Genomic DNA, 24222 nt, shown 5'->3' on the forward strand with positions numbered 1-24222 from the left:
CATCCTGTGTGGTCAAAAAAAAAAAAAATGTATATATATGTGTGTGTGTGTGTGTGTGTGTGTGTGTGTGTGTGTGTGTTCATTATAGTAAATGTAAAGAATATTTTTAAAAGATAAGTGCATAATTGCAGTACATTTGTACTGCATAATTGGAAATATATCTGTTGAACTAATGGAACTAGAGGTGATCTTTTTTTTCAAAATTACTCTTGCTGCAGATGGTGATTGCAGCCATGAAATTAAAAGACGCTTACTCCTTGGAAGGAAAGTTATGACCAACCTAGACAGCATATTAAAAAGCAGAGACATTACTTTGTCAACAAAAGTTCATCTAGTCAAGGCTATGGTTTTTCCAGTGGTCATGTATGGATGTGAGAGTTGGACTATAAAGAAAGCTGAGTGCCAAAGAGTTGATGCTTTTGAAATGTAGTGTTGGAGAAGACTCTTTAGAGTCCCTTGGACTGCAAGGAGGTCCAACCAGTCCATCCTAAAGGAAGTCAGTCCTGGGTGTTCATTGGAAGGACTGATGTTGAAGCTGAAACTCCAATATTTTGACCACCTGATGTGAAGAGTTGACTCATTTGAAAAGACTGTGATGTTGGGAAAGATTGAAGGCAGGAGGAGAAGGGGACGACAGAGGATGAGATGGTTAGATGGTATCACCGACTCAATGGACATGAGTTTGGGTAGACTCTGGGAGTTGGTGATGGACAGGGAGGCCTGGTGTGCCGCAGTTCATGGGGTCACAAAGAGTCGGACATGACTGAGTGACTGAACTGAACTGAACTGAACTCTTGCTATGTCACCTTATCTATTAGTGTAATCACCCAAAAGTAAGCCCACAGACCAAGATAGAAAAATATCACAGCTATTTGCTATGGTGTGGGGTTACAGATGAGTATTTTTCTTTTAAGAATCATACTGAAGCCCTTTGTAAAGGTATACTCTATTTTCAAAATTGGAAATGCATTGAGTTGACTGCATTACTAAAAACAAATCATTGTGGGAGCTTCAGCTCCACTAATTCTAGCATGGTTAAAAAGATTGGAGGAAACTAACCATAAGGGAAAAATAAATAATTAAACATACAAAACAGCTTCAGAAAGTTAGAAGGCTGGTTCATGAATGACTGAATAAATAGTTTCATCTAAATTATAAAAGCAGCCATATATAAAACAGGGGTCAATAAACACAAGCTGGCCACCTGTCTTGTAAATAAAAGTTTTATTGAAAAAAAGCAGTGTTTATTCATTTATGTATTGTCTGCAGCTGCTTTCATGATGCAATGGCAAAGTTGAGTCATTTTAACAGAAACTGTGTGGCATACAAAGCCTAAAATTCCGCTATCTTATGCTTCTCAAAGAAATTTGCCAAGTCCTTTTTAGACTTTTCCCAGGTCTAAAAGTATATACGTTACTATATGAGAAATGTGAATATAGAAAAATAAAGTTGATTTTTTTGTGGTAGAGGTATTATTGTGATTTTTAGTCATATTTAATAATTTAAAATTTTTGTTACAATGTGGTTTGTTCACTAAATATTTTTTAATAAATATTTTTTTAAATAAATATTTTTAAGAAAAAATGAATGAGACATTACTGCTTTTATAATTCATTAAATTGTAATTGGGAAGCAAATAAGAATGCATATCACATATTATTAAAGTCTAACATGAAAATTCTAACCCCTGGAGTTGAGCCAAAGAAAATAATCAGAAATACAGAGGAAATTACCAAGATAAGTCTCACAAGATTGTTCATAATAACAAAATAATGGAAATGACAAAGTACCTTTTAAATAAATGATGAAGTCTATGTAATCAAATATTACACACTCATAAAAATACATTTAAAAGCATTTATTATTATTTCATAATCAGAAAAAATAATGAAATATTTTTAAAAGATGAGGTGGTATTCACTGCCTATGGAAAATGTTAATGATAGTGATAGTGAAGTAAAATAAATTACAGAACATTTTAAATATCTATAAACCTTATCTATGTACACTTAAAAATATATAGAAAAAATGTCTGAAAAACATAAATTATACCATCAAGTGTGACTTAGGAAGTGACACATTGGAGAATTTTTTTCTTTCTTCTTAATACAATTCTAGAGCATTTAGAGTACATATAACAAAAGAGGAAATTAAATATGTATATATATCCATCTTTAAAAATAATACTTATTAGGGGTTTTTAAATTACCTTAGTTAAATGTTATGAGAAACTGTATACAAAATTACAGAGAAAATATGATCTCAAGTTCAGGAATAAAATGTACACAAAAATAAAATGTACCAAGAAAATGTCAAAAATAGTGTTGCTTCTGGGTGATGGTATTGTGGTGATTCTTGCCTTATCTTTTTATACTTATCTCTCTTTCCCTGATCTTTTTGCAATGAACACATATTACTTGGATAATCTGGAAAAAATTGTAAAGTGAGAATTTGTTAAAATAACTTTTTAAAGGAAAAGAATAACATTGCAGCTGTTACCGATTCGTATCATTAGACTTTTGAAACTTTTTTGTGTCTCTGTCTCTCTCACACACACACATGCACAAACACCACAAGTGGTGCACACAGCAATTCCTACATAATGACTTCTATTATTTAACTCTACCTGGTCCTCCATATTTTATTTATTTATTTTTTTTACAATAAATCATTCCTTTTGTTTTTTCAAATAGCAAGTCCTTTTGCTTATTTACTTATTTCTATTTCATTAGCTAATTTATTTTTTGGCCCCACCATATTGCACATACATGGGAGTGAATCCCTGCCCCCAGCAGTGGAAGCACTGAGTCTTAACCATGCACCACCAGGGAAGTCCGAGGTCCTCCACTTCTGTTTCACACTTCCTGACCTCCTTCCCACACAACTCCTCCAAATCTTGAATGTCACCTGAACTCCACAGGTGAGAGAGAAAGGAGAAGAAGGACTCAGGCAAGGCTCCTGACACTGTGGAAAGGATGAAATACCCAAGCCCTGCTGTGATCCATCTCCCCATAACAGCTCTTCCCCCCACACACTCCTCTGATCTCATCCCCCGCTCTCTCTGTCATTCTTACATTTCCTTCAGGTTTCCTCTCAAACTCCATCTTACCAGGAACACCTAACTTTGGCCTCACCAACTCCACGCACTTGCTTTCAAGGTCTAATCAAACTATGCTTTATGAAACTTGAATAAATTTATCATAGAGATAAAACAACCACTGTGAAAGTCAGCTATCCCAAGATGGCCTCCTGATAGTCACGCCTTTGGAAAGTCCCCTCAGCACAGGGCTGATGTGTGTGATCGTCTGCACAAGCAGACATGAGAGGGCGGCTTCCAAGCCTAGGCACAACAGACCCTGAGACTTCTGTCTTGCTTTCTTGGATCACTTGCTCTGGGGGAAGCTAGCCACCAGGCCATGAGGACTCTCAAGGAACCAAACGGGGAGACCCACATGGTGAGGATCTGACACCTCCTGCCAACAGCCAGCATCAACATGCCTTTTGTGTGTATAAGCTACCTTGGAAGCTACCTAGTCAAGCTCTCATAAGACTGCGGTCATGGCCATTATATTTTCCTTTCTCTCATTTTTGGCCATACCACACAAAGCTTGTGGGATCTTAGTTCCCCGGCCAGGGACTGAACCCAAACCCACTGCAGTGAAAGTGCCAAGTCTAAACCACTGGACCGCCAGGGAATTCCCCTGGCCGACATCGTGACTGTGATTTCATGAATCACCTGGTGCCAGAACTACCCAGCTAAGCCAGCCTCTCCTAAATCCCTGACCCTTGGATACTTTGAGGAATAAAACAAAAAATCCTTATTGCTATTTAATCCATTAAATGTTGGGGGTAGTTTGTTACACTGTAATAGATAATTAATATACTCACTAACCTCTTAGGATCTTTTATGGCTCTACTGCCTTTAAGTTACCCCTCCACCCACATAAACCAGCACAAATCCAGGCAAAGTTAGACCGCTGTCCCTGGGATTTGTCCAATGTACCGTTATACACTTGTGGCCCACTCTTCCTTGCTTTTCCTACCTCCCTACGTCCCCAAAGCCCACCTGTCTCTACATCTCAGTGAATGATTCTCACCTCAGGACTGTTAGCCTCTTACAGTAAGCTTGGGGAAGATTTCAACCTCTACCTTCTCCCATAATTCAGTTATTCTCCATCCAGACCTTCACCCTAAAGTCTGGGGATGGAGACATTTCACATTTTTCACTCCCATCCTCACCTCGGGACTTAGACTCTCTAGGCAATACTCTTGCCTGGAGAATTCCAGGGACAGAGGAGCCTAGAGGGCCACCGTCCATGGGGTCACAAAGAGTCGGACACAACTGAGCGACTAACACAACACAAGAAGGCCGGCCACATGTGACCAGCCCTGCCTGGAGAAGGGGCTTGAACAGCGCATGTCGGAAGCTTGTCTGAATGAGGCTCCCTCAAACTGCTGGGTGGGTCAGATTTTTCAACCCCAAATACTGCTAGGAGAGACGCCAGCCTCATCTCCACAGAGAAATAACTATATCCAGGTCAAGAGGCTCAGTCTTGCCCACTTGCCCTGATTCATCACCAATGTTCCTTAATTGTCTCTCAGCACCTTTCTGCTCCACCCACAAACTCAAGTTCCATCAGAAAACAATCTCAGAAGCCCCACATTATAGTATGAGCCCCAAATTCTACACAGCATGTGTGTGTATCTGGATGTATGGTACATGTACCTGTATATCTCTCTGTATGTTGTATGTATGTGTACACGTGTGTTTTGTGTGTCTACATGTGCTATGTGTATCTGTATGTGGGCTTTGTGTGCATAAATTGTGTTTGTATGTATAACAAGTGTACATGTATATTTTGTGAGTATATCTCTGTTGTGTGCATGTATGTATGATAGGTGTAGATGTGTATATATGTGCATGTGTGTGTGCTTGTGCTCACATTCAGCTTCACCAGCTTGGGGTTCACACAATTTCCCTCCACAAGGACACCTAAAATACAACAGATGCTTACTTTTGACAAGTGTACCACAGTTGTGTAAGATGTTAGCATTAGGTGAAGCTAGATAAAAGGTAAGCAGGGAAAAAGTAATAAAAGACTTTCAGGAAAAAAATAAAAGGTAAGCAGGGTACACAGGAGCACTCCTGTAAATCTAAAATGTTTAGAAGCTATTGCACAGATTAGCAGGAAATGTAATCCTCCCCTCTTCCTCAGGTCTAAAATTTCCCAGGGGCACTTATTTTACCCAAGGCACTGACCTAGTTGTGACATCCTCACCAGGGGCGTGGAGTCAGGCCTAATGCCTGCACAACCACAGCCAGACTCACAACTTTCTAAATTGCCAAGTTGGCACTCCTGTTTGCTATTCCTCAGAGTGATCACTAACAATCGAGATTCCCTCCCAGACAAGTATACTAAAACATTTAAAAGATAAAAACAACAAAAAAAGAATTCTTCAAAAAAGAAGAAAGAAGCACAACCTGAAGGGCCTGCAGCTAATTTAGGGCAGGACTGCATTTTTGAGGCACCAGGGGAGGAAATGGGTCTTCTGCCTGACTTTGATTGTTCAAATCAAAGCTGGGCAAATGGGAGGGTCAGAGGAGGAGGAGCCGAAAGCTGCTAGTTTAGCAGACGTGGGCCTTAGGTATTCAAATCCTCTCTAAACCTGTGTGTATCGTCAGGGGCCCAATGTTTTACAGATGGCTATTTGGGGTTTAAATATTCTTCCTCCTACCCCCGCCCCACAAGTCAAATAAGATTTCTTTGGAGAAAAGTGGATCTGCCCTGCCCTGCCTGGCTGGAAGCAGAGTGCTCAGCTCCTGCGGGAAACAGGTCCATTCGCTCTCAGCTCACTAAGCAACCTGTTGACGAGCTTATAATTACCAGAACTGTGTGCTGCACAGTGAATGTTCTTGGGGAGTTTAATGATCGAAGTGAATGAACATGCTTCAACGTTTGGAAACGTGTTTGAGAAGAATAATTGCTTTGAAGTGTTTCATAAATTGTTGCTAGGAGACCGCATCAAGATGGGCCTTTTCACTTACAACTTAAAGTTCAACTGGCAGGAAATTCTCCCATTCAAAATATAGATAAGCAAACAGAACAATTAGAAAAAAAACAGAAACCTACTAACTGTCAGAGAAAAGATTTCACCCAAAACAAAATGGAGAACAAGAGGCAAGACAATACTGATGGCAGTGATTAATTTGCATCTCAGTTCATACCAGTTATATGATCTTGGGCAATTCTTTTCTTTCTTTCTTCTTTTTTTTTTTTTTTTGCCCCATGCCGCAGTTTGTGGGATATTAGTTCCCTGACCAGGGATCAAACCTGGAGCCCCCACAGTAAAAGCACTGATTCCCAACCACTGGACTGCCAGAGAATTCTCTTGGGCAATTCTTTTAATGATTTATTCTCAGTTTTACTATCTGAAAAATGAGGCTATCAATAACTGAAAACTACTCAGCACATAATTCTCCATGTTTTATGTATTTAGTTATTCATACTTGCATGTTCCAAAGGATTTCAAGGTAGTTTACACATGGATTCCCTGTCTTAGTTTCTGTTCCCCTCAAAGCAGCCCTTGACACTAGACATTGGGAAGGGATGGCTCACTGGGGAAGTAATCCCAGGAAGTTCACGTGAAACAGTGAAGAAAGTAGACTGGAGAGGGAGAGAAGTTAATAAAAGGTGCCCCGAGGAGCAGGAAAGCCCACTGTGGACCAATATTGCTGGGAACACTCTGAAGAATCACATAGAATACATCTCAGAATTCTCCCTCTGAAGGTGAGGGGGATGCTGAGGTATTTATCCATTGATTCTCATCTCTCAGTGTTGAGGGTTGCTTCTGGAAGCCTTAAATAACTAGCATTTCCACAGTGCCCTGCACAGTCTGGTAATTGCTGGAGAAATAGGAGAAAACCTTCAGAAGAGAAGCAGGGAGCTACAGGCATGTGAGATAGGAACTAGCCAGTTTCTCAAACTATCCCGTTCCAACCACATATGAACTCAGAGGTGGACCAATGAGATAGGTTATCAACAGAAGGTAAGATTAACTGATGAAGAAATTGAGGTCAAATAAAAACAGGTACTCTGTAAGTGTCGCTGAATCTAATGAAAGATTATTTTGTAGAAAGGCTGGCTGTGATAACTGATAAAACTTTTCTCTAGACACAAAATAGCCTGGAACTGGGGCAAGCATTGCATATTCATGTGGGCAATAAATGATCGAGCAAATCCTTCTATATGGCAGTCCTTTGTTGACCAAGATCTGGGAATCTGGAACATTCCTATCAGGTTCAACTGTGGTTGGACTTCAGGCTTCAAACATTAAATTTGAACTTTGGGCATCGAGTGTATTTGGAAATTAGATTCCTACTCTGCATGGGTCAGGGAGAAAGTACTTCAACTACTTCCCCACCTCTAACAGTCCATCCCCTGCCTGACAGCAGTTTGCCATCTGGATCACTAGCAAGTTAAGCAGGGCTCAAACTTGGCCCTCCCTCATGTGGAAGAACAAAAGAAGCTCAGTATCATCCTCTGAAGTTTCCCTAGCATGTTTTTTCCCCAAATAGCCCTGAGAATATCTTTAGCAGCACCATGACGTCCTGCAGAAATGGAAAGCTGTACTGACAGAATTGACAGGAAGCAAGGGTATAAGGCAGGGCAATGCCTCCAGATGGGGGCAAAAAGGCTGGCAAACCCCTCGCCTGGACTCCCAATCTCCAGGTTCTCTGTCAGAAAGCAGAAAGATGAGATATGGAAAAGAAAAAAGAAAAGAAGTCAAGAAGGGATGGAAAACAGCAGGAGGGGAGACAATCAGACATTATATGCCTCCTGGTGGAAGAACACAACCCAGTTTATGAAAGAAAGTGAAAGTCGCTCAGTTGTGTCGGACTCTTTGTGACCCATGGACTGTACAGTTCATGGAATTCTCCAGGCCAGAAGTGGGTAGTAGCCTTTCCCTTCTTCAGGGGATCTTCCCAACCCAGGGATCAAACCCAGGTCTGCCACACTGCAGGCGGATTCTTTACCAGCTGAGCCAACAGGGAAGCCCAGGAATACTGAAGTAGGTAGCCTATCCCTTCTCCAGAGAATCTTCCTAACCCAGGTATCAAACCAGGGTCTCCCACATTGCAGATGGATTCTTTACTAACTGAGCTATCAGGGAAGCAAATTTATGAAATAGGTTGGCTAAAAAAATTGAACCTGGGTTTGATCAAGACTCTAGTTTTAACTACCAGTTTATGAGAAATGCAGAGGATGGCGCAATATGGTAAATGCCACCACAGTAGAGATTGCAAGATCCAGACTGCAGGAAATCCACAGAACAAACAACCATGTTTCAACAAATAAAGAGAACCCTATAGACTAAGAGAAATTTAAAAGGTATGCAGTTGACCCTTGACCAAAGTGAGCATTAGGGGTTAGGGGCGCCAACAGTTGCAGAGTCAAAAACCCACACAGTCAGCCCTCCTTATCTGTGGTTCCTCTGTATCTGCTGCTCTGCATCTGCAAATTCAACCAACCTCAGATTATGTTGTATTGCAGTACTTATTATTGAAATATCTGCTTGACCATGGGCCTGCTTAGTTCAAACACATCTTTTCATAGGTCAGCTGTATTAATTAATTGCAATGTGTGGTTTTTATTTAAACAATAAGGATGATTGATATTCATCTTCATTCAAACAATTTTTTAAATGATGAACTTATAAGGAAGGAAATTTGAATGCTAACTGAAAATTATGACGTTTGAATGACATTACATTGTTAATTATTTAAGTTATGTAATAATGGTATTACTTTAAATTTTTTAAAGTTCATGTCTTTTTTGGTTTTTTGGCCATGACACAAGGCATGTGGAATCTTAATTCCCTGATCAGGGAGTGAACCTGAGTCACCTGCAATGGAAGCAAAGTCTTAACCACTAGACCTCCAGGAAAGTCCCTCAAAAGTTCATATCTTTTGGAACTTCCCTGGTGGTCCAGTGGATAAGACACCACACTCTCAATGCAGGGGACCTGGGTTTGATCTCTGATCAGGAACTAGATCCTACATGCCCCAAGGAAGACTTGGCAGAACCAAATAAATAAATAAAAATATATATTTTTAAAGTTCATATCTTTTAAAGATACATAATCAAAACATTAATGGTAAAATTATATAATGTTTGGAATATTCTCTGAAAAGAACACAGGGGTTAAGAGTGGATGGGCGGGCTTGGTCATGAGTTCATGATGGACACCTGAGGGTTTCAAGCTACTTTGTCTCCTTTTTGAGTATACACAATAAAATGGTAAAAATATAAAACAAAACAGCAACAAAACCCAACAGAGAAGTAGGGTTCCTTCAGGGCACGACCAGGAGGCGCATGAAATCTGTTTGAGCAGGAAGTACATTTTGGATCTGGGCATGTGTTCTGCTTGTAAGGAAGCTTTAGTTTTTCAGCTTGAAAAAGAATCAGGGTGAGGTCCAAAGTGAAGGAGGACGCAACCTGACATGTGATCTTAGGAAATCCAGCTGCGGCTTGCAGGAATCCCAGTTCCCTGGCCAAGGACTGAACCTGGGCCACAGTAGTGAAAGTCCAGGACCCTAACCACTACTAGGCCACCAGGGAAGCCGCCTATGTTCTTTTTTAAAAATTTTTATTGGACTATGTTGTACCTGACTACATTCTTGATTATGACTGAGGTGAAGAGGAAATCATTTAAAAAAAAGAAAAATTAGAGCCATTTAAGTTTCATTACAGGCTTCCCTGGTGGCTCAGTGGTAAAGAATCTGCCTGCCAAGGAAGGAGACTCGGGTCTGATCCCTGGGTCAGGAAGATCCCCTGGAGGAGGGATGGCAATCCACTCCAGTATTCTTGCCTGGGAAATCCCAAGGACAGAGAAACCTAGCAGGCTACAGTCCATGGGATCACAAAAGAATTGGATACAATTTAGCAACTAGACAGCAATAAAAAGTTTCATTACACTAACACTATATCATGAAGCTAAAATACTACCTAGAAACATATAATAATTACCAAAATAATAATGGGAGCTAGCATTTATTGAGAAGTGATTTCAGGCTAGGTACTAAACTGAACAGGTTGTATGGATCATTTTTCACAGCATAGCTTTGATTACATCTTTGTTTCACAGATAAGATTGAGAGAGATTATATAACTCACTCAAGGTTGCATAGCTGAGATGTAGCTGAGCTGGAATTCAAACCCACTATATTAGTTTGCTAAGGCTGCCATAGCGAAGTGTCACAGCCAGAGTGACTTAAAAAACAGAAATTAGTGCTCGCTTCGGCAGTACATATACTAAAATTGGAACAATACAGAGAAGATTAGCATGGCCCCTGCGCAAGGATGACACGCAAATTCGTGAAGCGTTCCATATTTTTATAAAACATGTAGCTTTTTAATTTGTAAATTAAAATCTTGTAAACTAAAAAAAAACAAAAAAAAACCCAGAAATTAATTTTCTCACAGTTCTGGAAGCTAGAAGCCTGAAAGCAAGGTGTCAGCAGTGTTGATTCTTTCCAAGGGCCGTGAGGTGAGGGTCTGTTTCAGGCTTCTGTCCTTTCCAGGCAAAATCTTTAATCTCAGAGAACCGCATCTCCTGCCTCAGTCCCCCTGACTCTCAGGTCTCAGCCCTTCGCACTAGCCAACCCCTCCACCTGGAAGGCCTTTCCTCTTGCCTATCCCCCAAAGCTGACAGCAAGAACCACCTCCTGTGGAAGCCTTCCCTACCCTGCCAGATTCTTCTGAGCTTCCTAACACTATAGTTTTGCTACTGGACCTAAAGGAGGAGGAGAGAGGTGGGGAGTGTCTCAACCTCTATGAAATCTCTAACACTGGGCATGGCACATCTCAATCTGAGGAAATGTTTAACCGTTTTTGCTCCTCACACTCAAATCCCACAGACACCCGAGTGGTGATTGTTTGCCTGGATTTTGAAAAATCCCTGTGGCCTTGTCCTCCAGTCTTTATAAGTCATTGATTTCTACTGTCTAATCATCCTCTGACTTGTGGCTGCCCAAGCCCTGGGTACCATGCCCATGTCTCCACGCCCGCTGGTATATTCAGACTGTCGTGTGATAGAATAATCTTCCTTTTACCCACCTGTAGAGAAGGGTATCACTTCGGGGAAAGGTAAAACCATGTGTGTGTTTGTGTCTGTCTGTCTGTCTGTCTGTCTTGTGAGAGAGAGCTAGACAGAGACAGACAGAACCAGACTGCCTGAAGCAAAAAAGGAATGTCTGGGTTTCTGAAACTAAAATCCCCAGAGGCAGTGTTCAGCATCAGTATAGATACCAAACTCAATAAGATAACTACACATGCTAAACATCCTGTTCATTTAGTGTATTTACCAAAGATCTGCTCATCCCACAAAGGGTTCCATCGTGTGGCAGACATCTCTCTGCTATTGCACTGCGGTTGCACACCCTACCCTCCACCTCCCTGCCCTCCCCCTGGTCTGCCCGCCTGTTCTCTGCCTCTCTTAGGAGCAAAACAATCCCTCTCCTTGTCTCATGCAAAGCAGTTTAGCAGACATCTTTCCTTGATGGATAAGGCCTTTGGGACTCCACCTTCCACCCCAAATGTCATTACAAAGTATTTCTTCTAATCAGACGGAGAGCTCTCCCCAAGAGAATTCTGGTGACATACATTTTCTCCACCTCATTACTCGCCAGTCTCACAGTTCTGCCACTTTACTGCGGGTAAAGCTTGTTGTACCTCAGGTCCCAAACCAGAAGAGTGAATGGGAGTAGAGCAGAGAGCTTAGTTACAGCAAAACATCCCCTGGGCAAGGAGCCTGTCCAGTTCATCCCACTGAGTCACCACAGTGCCCAGAATATGTTTCTGGCACAGAATGGATCTCTGATACTCTCAGTGGAATGGAGAGCAGTTTGAGTGATGAATCAGCATCTCTTATGAGGTAGGGGAAAAGATGACTCACAGGACTTAGAAAAAAGCAGCCAAGGACCGTCTGGGAGGAATAGAGGCCAGGCAAGTTGTATACAAAGGGACTAGTGTCTTCCCTTGAATGGAAGGCTATTTTCTGGAACCTAAAACAACGTGTCCATTTCTCTGCATTTGGTACCTCCTGTAACTGCATATTTCTTTTATGTCCTTGTTGATTATTTCATTGTCTATGTAACTACATATATCCCTGTCTTTTATTTATTTTGGAAATATAGGGCTGCAGGAGCTATTTTAGGAGAAATCAAGATGTTTTGAACTGACCCACTAATCTGGACACTCAGCAACTGCCAGGCTCTTGGGATGACTATCAGTAGTTCTAGTGCACACAAGAGGGTAGTGGCATATATCTTTTACAACTTCCACACCAGGTGAGGACTCAGACCTAATTCTACCAGAGCTACAAATGTTGACTAGCCAGCAGGTACAAGAAGAGTCCTGCAATTGACTCTTGAGGCTTTAGGGATCCATTTTCCACAAGTAACAGGCACTACATTGGAGTCTGACCCCACAGCTTGCTAGAGTTGTACTCTCAGTCATGCAAAACTAATGGTGCTTCTACTTCCTAGTTAACCAAAAGTCTTGTTCCATCACTCAATTTACCTGTTCAGAAATATTGCTAACATTCCTTATAGGAATTAAAAAACCAAGTGAAATTTTTGATAAGGATATTTGAAGTGTCATGTAGCCATCTTTGGGGTGTTAATTCTGATAAGAGAACTTCAAAAGCTACCTGCCTGTCCCAGGATATATATTAGAATTCATTTGTGGTCTAATGAGGGAGGAGCCAAGATGGCGGAGGAGTAGGACGGGGAGACCACTTTCTCTCCTAGAAATTCTTCAAAGGAATAACTGAATGCAGAGCAAACTTCACAAAACAACTTCTGATCTCTAGCTGAGGTCATCAGGCGCCCAGAAAAGCAACATTGTCTTCGAAAGGAGGTAGGACAAAATATAAAAGATAAAAAGAGAGATAAAAGAGCTAAGGACGGAGATCCGTCCCGGGAAGGGAGTCTTAATAGAGGACGTTTCCAGACACCTGGAAACCCTCGCACTGGCGGGTCTAGGGGAAGTGTTTGAATCTTGGAGGGCAACCTGACTGGGAGGGAAATAATAAATAAAACCCACACATTACATGCCTAAAAGCTACTCCCAGCGGAAAAGTACCCCAGACGCCCGCATCCGCCACCAGCAAGTGGGGGCAGAACGGAGAGGAGCGGGCGGCATTGCTTAGGGTAAGGACCAGGCCTGAGTGCCCTGAGGACAATCGGAGGGAGCTTTTGTGAGTTACCAACTTAAACTGTGGGAGAGCAAAAGAGAGAGAGAAAATTAACCGGCCGGAACACACCGCCGGCCGTTCACAGAACAAAGGGACCAAGCAAGTTCAGAGAAGAGCTCGCAGGCTGCTGACCGGCCCAGCCCCGCCGCAGGCAGGAGGCAGAGGGGAGGGGAAAGGGCAGGCTCGGCCCCAAGGACCACATCCCCTACCACACTGCAAACAGGCCTCCACCTTCTAATAAAAGACCTCCCGATGTTCTGGATGGTCGACATCCGCCGGGAGGGTCCCGGCGAGACACAGGGCGCAGGCACCCGACCTGCGCGGGCGGGGACTGGGGCTGGGATCGTTCAGGGCAGAAGACCCGCCGCACCCAGGGAGAGAGCGCCCGTCAAGCTCCTGGCGGTCTGAGCCGCTCTGACGGGGAAGGCACAAAAAGCAGGCGCAGCCGAGCCCGCGCTTTTGTGGATCACCCAAGGGCTGGAACCGCACGCAGCGCAGGGCACGCTCCATATAGAGCAGCCGGGAGCCTGAGCAGTGTAGACGGGAAAGCAGCGCCAGCCCCTCCCTGCAGCGCGACGGAACTAGCAACCTGAATAAGAGTCCACCTCTGCCCGCCTGTGCCAGGGCGGAAATTAGGCACTGAAGAGACCGGCAGACAGAAGCCAAATAAACAAAGGGAACCGCTTCATAAGGGACCGGTGCAACAGATTAAAATCCCTGTAGGTAACACCGACTACACAGGAAGCGCCCTGTAGATGTCGAGAAGTGTAAGCTGGAATGAGGAGCTATCTGAAACTGAACCGAACTCACACTGAGCGCAACAGCTCCAGAGAGATTCCTAGATATATTTTTACTTTTTTTTCCTTTTTTTTTAAGTAAGAAAAAAAAGGTTTTATTCCCTCTTTTTTCTCTTTTATTTTCCTTTAAAATTCCCTATTACTCCCCCATTACTCCTTAACTTTCATTTTCATAGATTTTTATGATTTTTTTAATTAGGAAAAAAATTTTTTTTCTTTTTCTCTTCTATTTTCTATTTTTCTTTTTCTCTTATTTCCTTTTAAAGTCCTCTATTACTCCTCTACTACTCCTTAAATTTCATTTTCATTACACTATAACCTTACAAAAAAAAAAAAGATGAGAAGCCCGATTTTTAAACTGAACTTCATATATATTTCTAAAATTTTTGTGTGTTTTTTGCTTTTTGTTTTTAATATAGTATTTTGAAGAGTCTAACCTCTACTCTAGATTTTTAATCTTTGTCTTTCAGTATATGATATAAATTGTGGACATTTAAGAATCCAATATTCAGTTCCCATTTTTATTCAGGAGTGTGTTGATTACTCTCTCCCAGTCTTGACTCTCCGTTTTCTACCTCAGAACACCTCTATTTCCTCCTTTCCCCTTCTCTTCCCAATCCAATTCTGTGAATCTTTGTGGGTGTCTGGGCTACGGAGAACACTCTGGGAACAGACAACTGTGTAGATCTGTCTCTCTCCTCTTGAGTCCCCCTTTTTCTCCTCCTGCTCATCTCTATCTCCCTCCTCCCTCTCCTCTTCTTCATGTAACTCTGTGAACCTCTCTGGGTGTCCCTAATGGGGGAGAATCTTTTTGCCATTAAACTAGAAGTTTTATTACCAGTGCTGTATAGTTGGAGAAGTCCTGAGACTACTGGAAGAATAAAACTGAAATCCAGAGGCAGGAGACTTAAGCCCAAAACCTGAGAACCCCAGAAAACTCCTGACTACATGGAACTTTAAATAATAAGAGACCGTTCAAACGCCTCCATATCTACACTGAAACCAACCACCACCCAAGAGCCAATAAGTTTTAGAGCAAGACATACCACGCAAATTCTCCAGCAACGCAGGAACATAGCCCTGAACGTCAACATACAGGCTGCCCAAGGTCACACCTAAAACATAGACCCATCTCAAAACTCATTACTGGGCACTCCATTGCTCTCCAGAGAGAAGAAATCAAGTTCCACGCACCAGAACACTGACACAAGCTTCCCTAACCAGGAAACATTGACAAGCCAATCGTCCAGTCCCACCCACTGGGTAAAATAAAAAGGAACCCCAGGCCTCCAGAATACAGAAAGTCCACTCCAGACACAGCAATCTAAACAAGATGAAAAGGCAGAGAAATACCCAACAGGTAAAGGAACATGAAAAATGCCCACCAAGTCAAACAAAAGAGGAGGTGATAGGGAATCTACCTGAAAAAGAATTTAGAATAATGATAATAAAAATGATCCAAAATCTTGAAAACAAAATGGAGTTACAGATAAATAGCCTGGAGACAAAGATTGAAAAGATGCAAGAAATGTTTAATAAAGACCTAGAAGAAATAAAAAAGAGTCAATTAAAAATGAATAATGCAGTGAATGAGATCAAAAACACTCTGGAGGGAACCAAGAGTAGAATAACAGAGACAGAAGGTAGGCTAAGTGAAGTAGAAGATAAAATGGTGGAAATAAATGAAGCAGAGAGGAAGAAAGAAAAAAGAATCAAAAGAAATGAGGACAACCTCAGGGACCTCTGGGACAATGTGAAATGTCCCAACAATCGAATCATAGGAGTCCCAGAAGAAAAAGACAAAATGAAGGGCTATGAGAAAATACTCGAGGAGATAATAGCTGAAAACTTCCCTAAAATGGGGAAGGAAATAGCCACCCAAGTCCAAGAAACCCAGAGAGTCCCAAACAGGATAAACCCAAGGCAAAACACCCCAAGACACATATTAATCAAATTAACAAAGATCAAACACAAAGAACAAATATTAAAAGCAGCAAGGGAGAAAAAACAAATAACACACAAAGGGATTCCCATAAGGATAACAGCTGATCTATCAATAGAAACCCTCGAGGCCAGAAGGGAATGGCAGAACATACTCAAAGTAATGAAAGAGAATAACCTGCAACCTAGATTACTCTACCCAGCAAGGATCTCATTCAGATATGAAGGAGAATTCAAAAGCTTTACAGACAAGCAAAAGTTGAGAGAATTCAGCACCACCAAGCCAGCTCTTCAACAAATGCTAGAGGATCTTCTCTAGACAGGAAATGCAGAAAGGCTGTATAAACGTGAACCCAAAACAACAAAGTAAATGACAACGGGACCACACCTATCAATAATTACCTTAAATGTAAATGGGTTGAATGCCCCAACCAAAAGACAAAGATTGGCTGAATGGATACAAAAACAAGACCCCTATATATGCTGTCTACAAGAGACCCACCTCAAAACAACAGACACATACAGACTAAAAGTGAAGGGCTGGAAAAAAATATTTCACGCAAACGGAGACCAAAAGAAAGCAGGAGTCGCAATACTCATATCAGATAAAATAGACTTTCAAATAAAGGATGTGAAAAGAGACAAAGAAGGACACTACATAATGATCAAAGGATCAATCCAAGAAGAAGATATAACAATTATATATGCACCCAACATAGGAGCACCGCAGTATGTACGGCAAACGCTAATGAGTATGGAAAGAGGAAATTAATAGTAACACAATAATAGTGGGAGACTTTAATACCCCACTCACAACTATGAATAGATCAACTAAACAGAAAATTAACAAGGAAACACAAACCTTAAATGACACAATGGACCAGCTAGACCTAATTGATATCTATAGGACATTTCACCCCAAAACAATCAACTTCACCTTTTTCTCAAGTGCACATGGAACCTTCTCCAGAATAGATCACATCCTGGGCCATAAATTGGTCTTGGAAATTTCAAAAAAATTGAAATCATTCCAGTCATCTTTTCTGACCACACTGCAGTAAGATTAGATCTCAATGACAGGAAAAAAATTGTTAAAAATTCAAATATATGGAGGCTAAATAACACGCTTCTGAATAACCAACAAATCATAGAACAAATCAAAATATGCATAGAAATGAATGAAAATGAAAATACAACAACCCAAAACCTATGGGACACTGTAAAAGCAGTGCTAAGGGGAAGGTTCATGGCATTACAGGGTTACATCAAGAAACAAGAAAAAAGCCAAATAAATAACCTAACTCTACACCTAAAGCAATTAGAGAAGGAAGAAATGAAGAACCCCAGGGTTAGCAGAAGGAAAGAAATCTTAAAAATTAGGGCAGAAATAAATGCAAAAGAAACTAAATTGACCATAGCAAAAATCAACAAAGCTAAAAGCTGGTTTTCTGAAAAAATAAACAAAATTGACAAACCATTAGCAAGACTCATTAAGAAACAAAGGGAGAAGAACCAAATTAACAAAATTAGAAATGAAAATGGAGAGATCTCAACAGACAACACTGAAATACAAAGGATCATAAGAGACTACTACCAGCAGCTCTATGCCAATAAAATGGACAACTTGGATGAAATGGACAAATTCTTAGAAAAGTATAACTTTCCAAAACTGAACCAGGAAGAAATAGAAGATCTTAACAGACCCATCACAAGCAAGGAAATCGAAACTGTAATCAGAAATCTTCCAGCAAACAAAAGCCCAGGACCAGATGGCTTGACAGCCGAATTCTACCAAAAATTTAGAGAAGAGCTAACACCTATCTTACTCAAACTCTTCCAGAAAATTGCAGATGAAGGTAAACTTCCAAACTCATTCTATGAGGCCACCATCACTCTCATTCCAAAATCAGACAAAGATGCCACAAAAAAAGAAAACTACAGGCCAATATCACTGATGAACATAGATGCAAAAATCCTTAACAAAATTCTAGCAAACAGAATCCAACAACATATTTAAAAAATCATACACAATGACCAAGTGGGCTTTATCCCAGAAATGCAAGGATTCTTTAATATCCACAAATCAATCAATGTAATATACCACATTAACAAATTGAAAGATAAAAACCATATGACTATCTCAATAGATGCAGAGAAAGCCTTTGACAAAATTCAACACTCATTTCTGATTAAAACTCTCCAGAAAGCAGGAATAGAAGGAACATAGCTCAACATAATAAAAGTTATATATGACAAACCCACAGCAAGCATCACCCTCAATGGTGAAAAATTGAAAGCATTTCCCCTGAAATCAGGGACAAGACAAGGGTGCCCACTCTCACCACTACTATTCAACATAGTCTTGGAAGTTTTGGCCACAGCAATCAGAGCAGAAAAAGAAGTAAAAGGAATCCAGATAGGAGAAGAAGAAGTGAAACTCTCGCTGTTTGCAGATGACATGATCCTCTACATAGAAAACCCTAAATCTCTTCCAGAAAATTACTAGAGCTAATCAATGAATATAGTAAAGTTGCAGGATATAAAATTAACACACAGAAATCCCTTGCATTCCTATATACTAACAATGAAGAAACAGAAAGAGAAATTAAGGAAACAATACCATTCACCATTGCAACAAAAAGAATAAAATACTTAGGAGTATATCTACCTAAAGAAACAAAAGACCTATACATAGAAAACTATAAAACACTGATGAAAGAAACCAAAGAGGACACAAGCAGATGGAGAAACATACCGTGTTCATGGATTGGAAGAATCAATATTGTCAAAATGGCTATTCTACCCAAAGCAATCTACAGATTTAATGCAATCCCTATCAAGCTACCAACGGTATTTTTCACAGAACTAGAACAAAAAATTCCACAATTTGTATGGAAATACAAAAAACCTCGAATAGCCAAAGTAATCTTGAGAAAGAAGAATGGAACTGGAGGAATCAACCTGCCTGACTTCAGACTCTACTACAAAGACACAGTCATGAAGACAGTATGGTACTGGCACAAAGACAGAAATATAGATCAATGGAACAGAATAGAAAGCCCAGAGATAAATCCACGAACCTATGGACACCTTATCTTCGACAAAGGAGGCAAGGATATACAATGGAAAAAAGACAACCTCTTTAACAAGTGGTGCTGGGAAAACTGGTCAACCACTTGTAAAAGAATGAAACTAGAACACTTTCTAACACCATACACAAAAATCAACTCAAAATGGATTAAAGATCTAAATGTAAGACCAGAAACTATGAAACTCCTAGAGGAGAACATAGGCAAAACACTCTCCGACATAAATCACAGCAAGATCCTCTATGACCCACCTCCCTGAATATTGGAAATAAAAGCAAAAATAAACAAATGGGACCTAATGAAACTGAAAAGCTTTTGCACAGTGAAGGAAACTATAAGTATGGTGAAAAGACAGCCCTCAGATTGAGAGAAAATAATAGCAAATGAAGCAACAGACAAAGGATTAATCTCAAAAATATACAAGCAACTCCTGAAGCTCAATTCCAGAAAAATAAATGACCCAATCAAAAAATGGGCCAAAGAACTAAACAGACATTTCTCCAAAGAAGACATACAGATGGCTAACAAACACATGAAAAGATGCTCCACATCACTCATTATCAGAGAAATGCAAATCAAAACCACAATGAGGTACCATTACACGCCAGTCAGGATGGCTGTTATCCAAAAGTCTACAAGCAATAAATGCTGGAGAGGGTGTGGAGAAAAGGGAACTCTCTTACACTGTTGGTGGGAATGCAAACTAGTACAGCCACTATGGAAAACAGTGTGGAGACTTCTTAAAAAACTGGAAATAGAACTGCCATATGACCCAGCAATCCCACTTCTGGGCATACACACCCAGGAAACCAGATCTGAAAGAGACACGTGCACCCCAATGTTCTTCGCAGCACTGTTCATAATAGCCAGGACATGGAAGCAACCTAGATGCCCATCAGCAGACGAATGGATAAGGAAGCTGTGGTACATATACACCATGAAATATTACTCAGCCGTTAAAAAAATTCATTCGAATCAGTTCTAATGAGATGGATGAAACTGGAGCCCATTATACAGTGTGAAGTAAGCCAGAAAGATAAAGAACATTACAGCATACTAACACATATATATGGAATTTAGAAAGATGGTAATGATAACCCTATATGCAAAACAGAAGAAGAGACACAGAAGTACAGAACAGACTTTTGAACTCTGTGGGAGAAGGTGAGGGTGGGATGTTTCGAAAGAACAGCATGTATATTATCTATAGTGAAACAGATCACCAGCCCAGGTGGGATGCATGAGACAAGTGCTCAGGCCTGGTGCACTGGGAAGACCCAGAGGAATCGGGTGGAGAGGGAGGTGGGAGGGGGGATCGGGATGGGGAATACATGTAACTCTATGGCTGATTCATGTCAATGTATGACAAAACCCACTGAAATGTTGTGAAGTAATTAGCCTCCAACTAATAAAAAAAAAAAAATTAAGTAAAATAAAATTAAAAGAATTCATTTGTGCACATAAGTATTACAGCATGTGTAAAAAGTATTTGTCGGCTTCCCTGGTGGTTAAGAATTTCCCTGCCAAATGCAGGGGACATGGGTTCCATTCCTGGTCTGGGAAGATCCCAGAAGCCACGGAGCAACAAAGCCTATGTGCCACAACTACTGAGCCTGCGCTCTAGAACCCAGAAGCCACAATTATTGAGCCTGCACGCTGCAAATACTGAAGCCCAGGTGCCAGAGCCCATGCCCCACCAGAGAAAGCACTGCAATGAGAAGCCTGAGTGCTGTATACAGAGGCTGAGAAAGACTGTGTGCAGCAACAAAGACCCAGCACAGTCATAAGTAAATAAGTAAATAAATTTTTTAAAGTATTTGTCAACAATAACATTAAAAAAAATAGTGTCTGTTCCATGATGGGACAGAAGTGGTAGGGTTATATGGAGAAAGTAAAAGGCCCCTTCTGGTGGGGGCAGTAAGGGGAAGATCCACAGTTGGGCCTGGAATCTTGTCAGCTGATGATCCAGAATTTTCTTCTGCTTAAACATTAAATGACTTGTGTTTGTTTTCATGTTGGAAGCTGTTCCACACTCCCCGGACTTATAAGACCTGATTTCAGCCCTCCTTTTACAATTCCCCTTTTTAGAAGGGGTGGTTTATTCTCGTGCTGTCAGCACAAATGTAAAAATTAGAAACACATCTGATTGCACCTGTAGTTACTCACTTGCAGCCACAATTAGCCATAAGCACTCTCCAAAAATGGCAAAAGCAGTTTCAGCATGCCTGCGATTAAGTAATTGTGGGCATCATTAGTTGCATCTTTACTCACATGAGTAACTTTTATGGTCACCATGGCTACCTTCTGATACCAAATTATCCACCCAGTCAGGGAACAGTTGGGCTGAAATCTGATACTCCCTTCTCCCATTTTGTGAAAATTGTGTGCTTTTTTTCTAATTACTACACACAAGCGAATAGACAATGTTTGCAAATACACAGTATTCATGTCAAACTAAAAAGAAATTGTCACCCCAAGTCCTATGTATTATGTGTTCATCATTTTTTTTCCCCCATTTGACAGAAAACAAAGCCAAGCTAGCCTTTTTTCTATGGAAGAATAACTCTCTTGTGTTATCTAGGTGACAATATAATCTGCAATTTGTATATTCTGTCCAATAAAGAAGGTTTATTTTATGCCATAATTATAATTTCCCAAACTGAATATCTGCTACAAATTTTCAGTTGGAGAGCTTTACTTTTTGTTTGAATGAAAATGATTAGATATTTTTTCCCAGAGGGTCTTAATCTGAAAGGGAAATGGGCCCAGGGCTAGGAAGATAGTTTGTGTTTGGAGAATGATAAACTGTAGGGATGTCATTGAGAAATGTATTCCTAATGAATCCCCAGCTTGAGAAGGAAACACTGTGTTCTTCAAACTCCCAAGAAATGTATAATCATATACTAGATCAGAGTAGGGTAGAGACATGTGTGTTTTAATATACTTATTTATATAATTTCAAGATGTTTGATACAATAAAAGATTAATCATCCCTTACTAAGTAGCATGTGAGAACTAGACCATAAAGAAGGCTGAACGTGGAAGAATTGATGCTTTTGAACTGAGGTGCTGGAGAAGACTCTTGAGAGTCCCTTGGACAGCAAGGAGATCAAACCAATCAATCCTAAAGGAAACCAACCCTGAATATTCACTGGAAGGACTGATGACAAAGCTGAAAGTCCAAGTCTTTGGCCACCTGATGTGAAGAGTTGACTCATTGGAAAAGACCCTGATGCTGGGAACTATTGAAAGCAAGAGAAGGGGACGACAGAGGATGAGATGGTTGGATGGCATCACCGATTCTATGGACATGAGTTTGAGCAAATTCCGGGAGATGGTGAAGGACAGGGAAACCTGGTGGGTTGCAGTCCCTGGGGTGGCAAGAATTGAACACAACTTAGCAACTGAACAACAACAACACTAGTAGCATGTTTCAGATTTACCATCTCAGAGATGAGGAGCTAGGACCTAAACACCCCATCTAAGTGTTTAGAAAGTATGGAGTAGATGACTGAATAGCTCATAGCTTATCATCTGTTAGCCTCATTTGCCATTTGAAGAGTAGAAAGCTTCTATCAGGCATTCTGACCCTAGCAACTTTGGATAAAGAAAGAAATCTTTCTCTAGAGCAGTGCTGTCCTTTGGAACTTTCTGGGATGATATAATAAAAATTCTTTACCTGTGTTGTCCAATCTGGCAGTTACTACCCATAGGTTGGCTAGTGTGTGCTTGGAATGCGACCAGGATGACTGAGGAACTGAATTTAAATTTTATTTATTTTTAATTAATTTGAATTTACGTAGCTCCATGGGGCTAGTGACTACCACATTGTACACACAACTCTAAAGTATATGACTACAGCCAGAAAAAGGAATCAACAGTGGCTCCAAATATGATTTTTTTTAATGTGATAAATAGACAGCATAGTATTTGAATTTAAAATTCCAGACTATGGTTTTGGCTTCACCACCTCTTAGGTATATGATCTTTGATAGAGCACTTGTTTCTTAGCATAAGTTACATTCTAAAGGCAGCATGCTGATGGGAAGGTGGAGATTGAAGAGAAAGAGAAGATTACAGGGAGCCAACTTGTCACCCCATTGCTGGGGTTTGTATGGTTTCTACTAGAGAAGATTGTTCAGCAGAGAACACTGACGAAGTGAGACAGAAATGTTCTTACACAAATTAGAAGCCTCTTGACTATATAAGTGGCAGAAAAACCCAACTTAAATCTGCCTCAAGCAAAAAAAAAAAAAAGAAAGAAAGAAATTCTATGGGTCCGTACTTTTACTGAAAAATCCAGACCTAGGACTGACTTTGGGTAAGTGGATCCAGGCTTTAACTTAAGTCATCTAGATTTTGTTTCTCTCCAATCTCTTGGCTCTGTCTTCTGTTGTATGGTTACAACTTGGGCTTCATATGGGAGCAATATGGCAGCAGCAGGCCAAGCCCCCATAAACTCTCAAATCTACCTTCAGGATAAAGAGTGAGGGTCTCTGTCTTCTGTTCATATAAAAATCCTTCATTATGATTCACTGACTGTGGAACAATGCACTAACCATGTCTGAAGTCCATTGTCCCTTCTGGAACCTGAAGTTGGCTTAGTCTTGCCTAGGCTTTGGGGGTTGAGAAGAGTGGAGGGAGAGTTTCCCAGGGATAAGGCAGAATTCCCCACCCTTTGGGGAGGGTGAATTGATGCACTGTGGCAGAAAATAACAGATGCACTCTAGAGTCCTGTTCCCAGGACTTTGAAAGACAAAAACTCTGATCCCTTGAGTAATCACAGCAGAAATCAATCCAATTCAATTAAATTCAACTTATTTCAACAAACACAACCTAAGGCTGTGTGGGAGCCCTCTGATTCTAAACCCATGCATGTTGTAGCTATGGATATGTATTTCAGCCATTTTGAAACTGTGTTTGGCCTTCCATCTCTATACAAGATATCACTTAGACAACAGATCGAGTTAGTATTTTCTACTGGCTGTGTCCTGGGATTTTGTGTCCTTTAGGGACTGTGCTGAGAATGGACAGCAGTTCTTCAGAGATTCAATTTTCACTTGATTGAATTATTTGAGTGGCAGGGATCCCAAAGGTCATTCATTCTTGTTGATACTACTTCTTGGAAACCCCGAACA

At 40.7% G+C, this 24222-nt stretch overlaps 1 non-coding gene across 1 annotated transcript; it reads left to right on the plus strand.

Annotated features, from left to right (window-relative positions):
* The first annotated feature begins 10289 nt into the window (after positions 1–10289).
* On the plus strand, positions 10290–10396 carry LOC136143959 (U6 spliceosomal RNA). Its single transcript, XR_010658448.1, has one exon. It is a non-coding gene; the product is annotated as a U6 spliceosomal RNA (small nuclear RNA).
* The last annotated feature ends 13826 nt before the right edge of the window (positions 10397–24222 follow it).

Source organism: Muntiacus reevesi, chromosome 10 (genome assembly GCF_963930625.1).
Source record: "Muntiacus reevesi chromosome 10, mMunRee1.1, whole genome shotgun sequence".
Taxonomy (NCBI): Eukaryota; Metazoa; Chordata; class Mammalia; order Artiodactyla; family Cervidae; genus Muntiacus; species Muntiacus reevesi.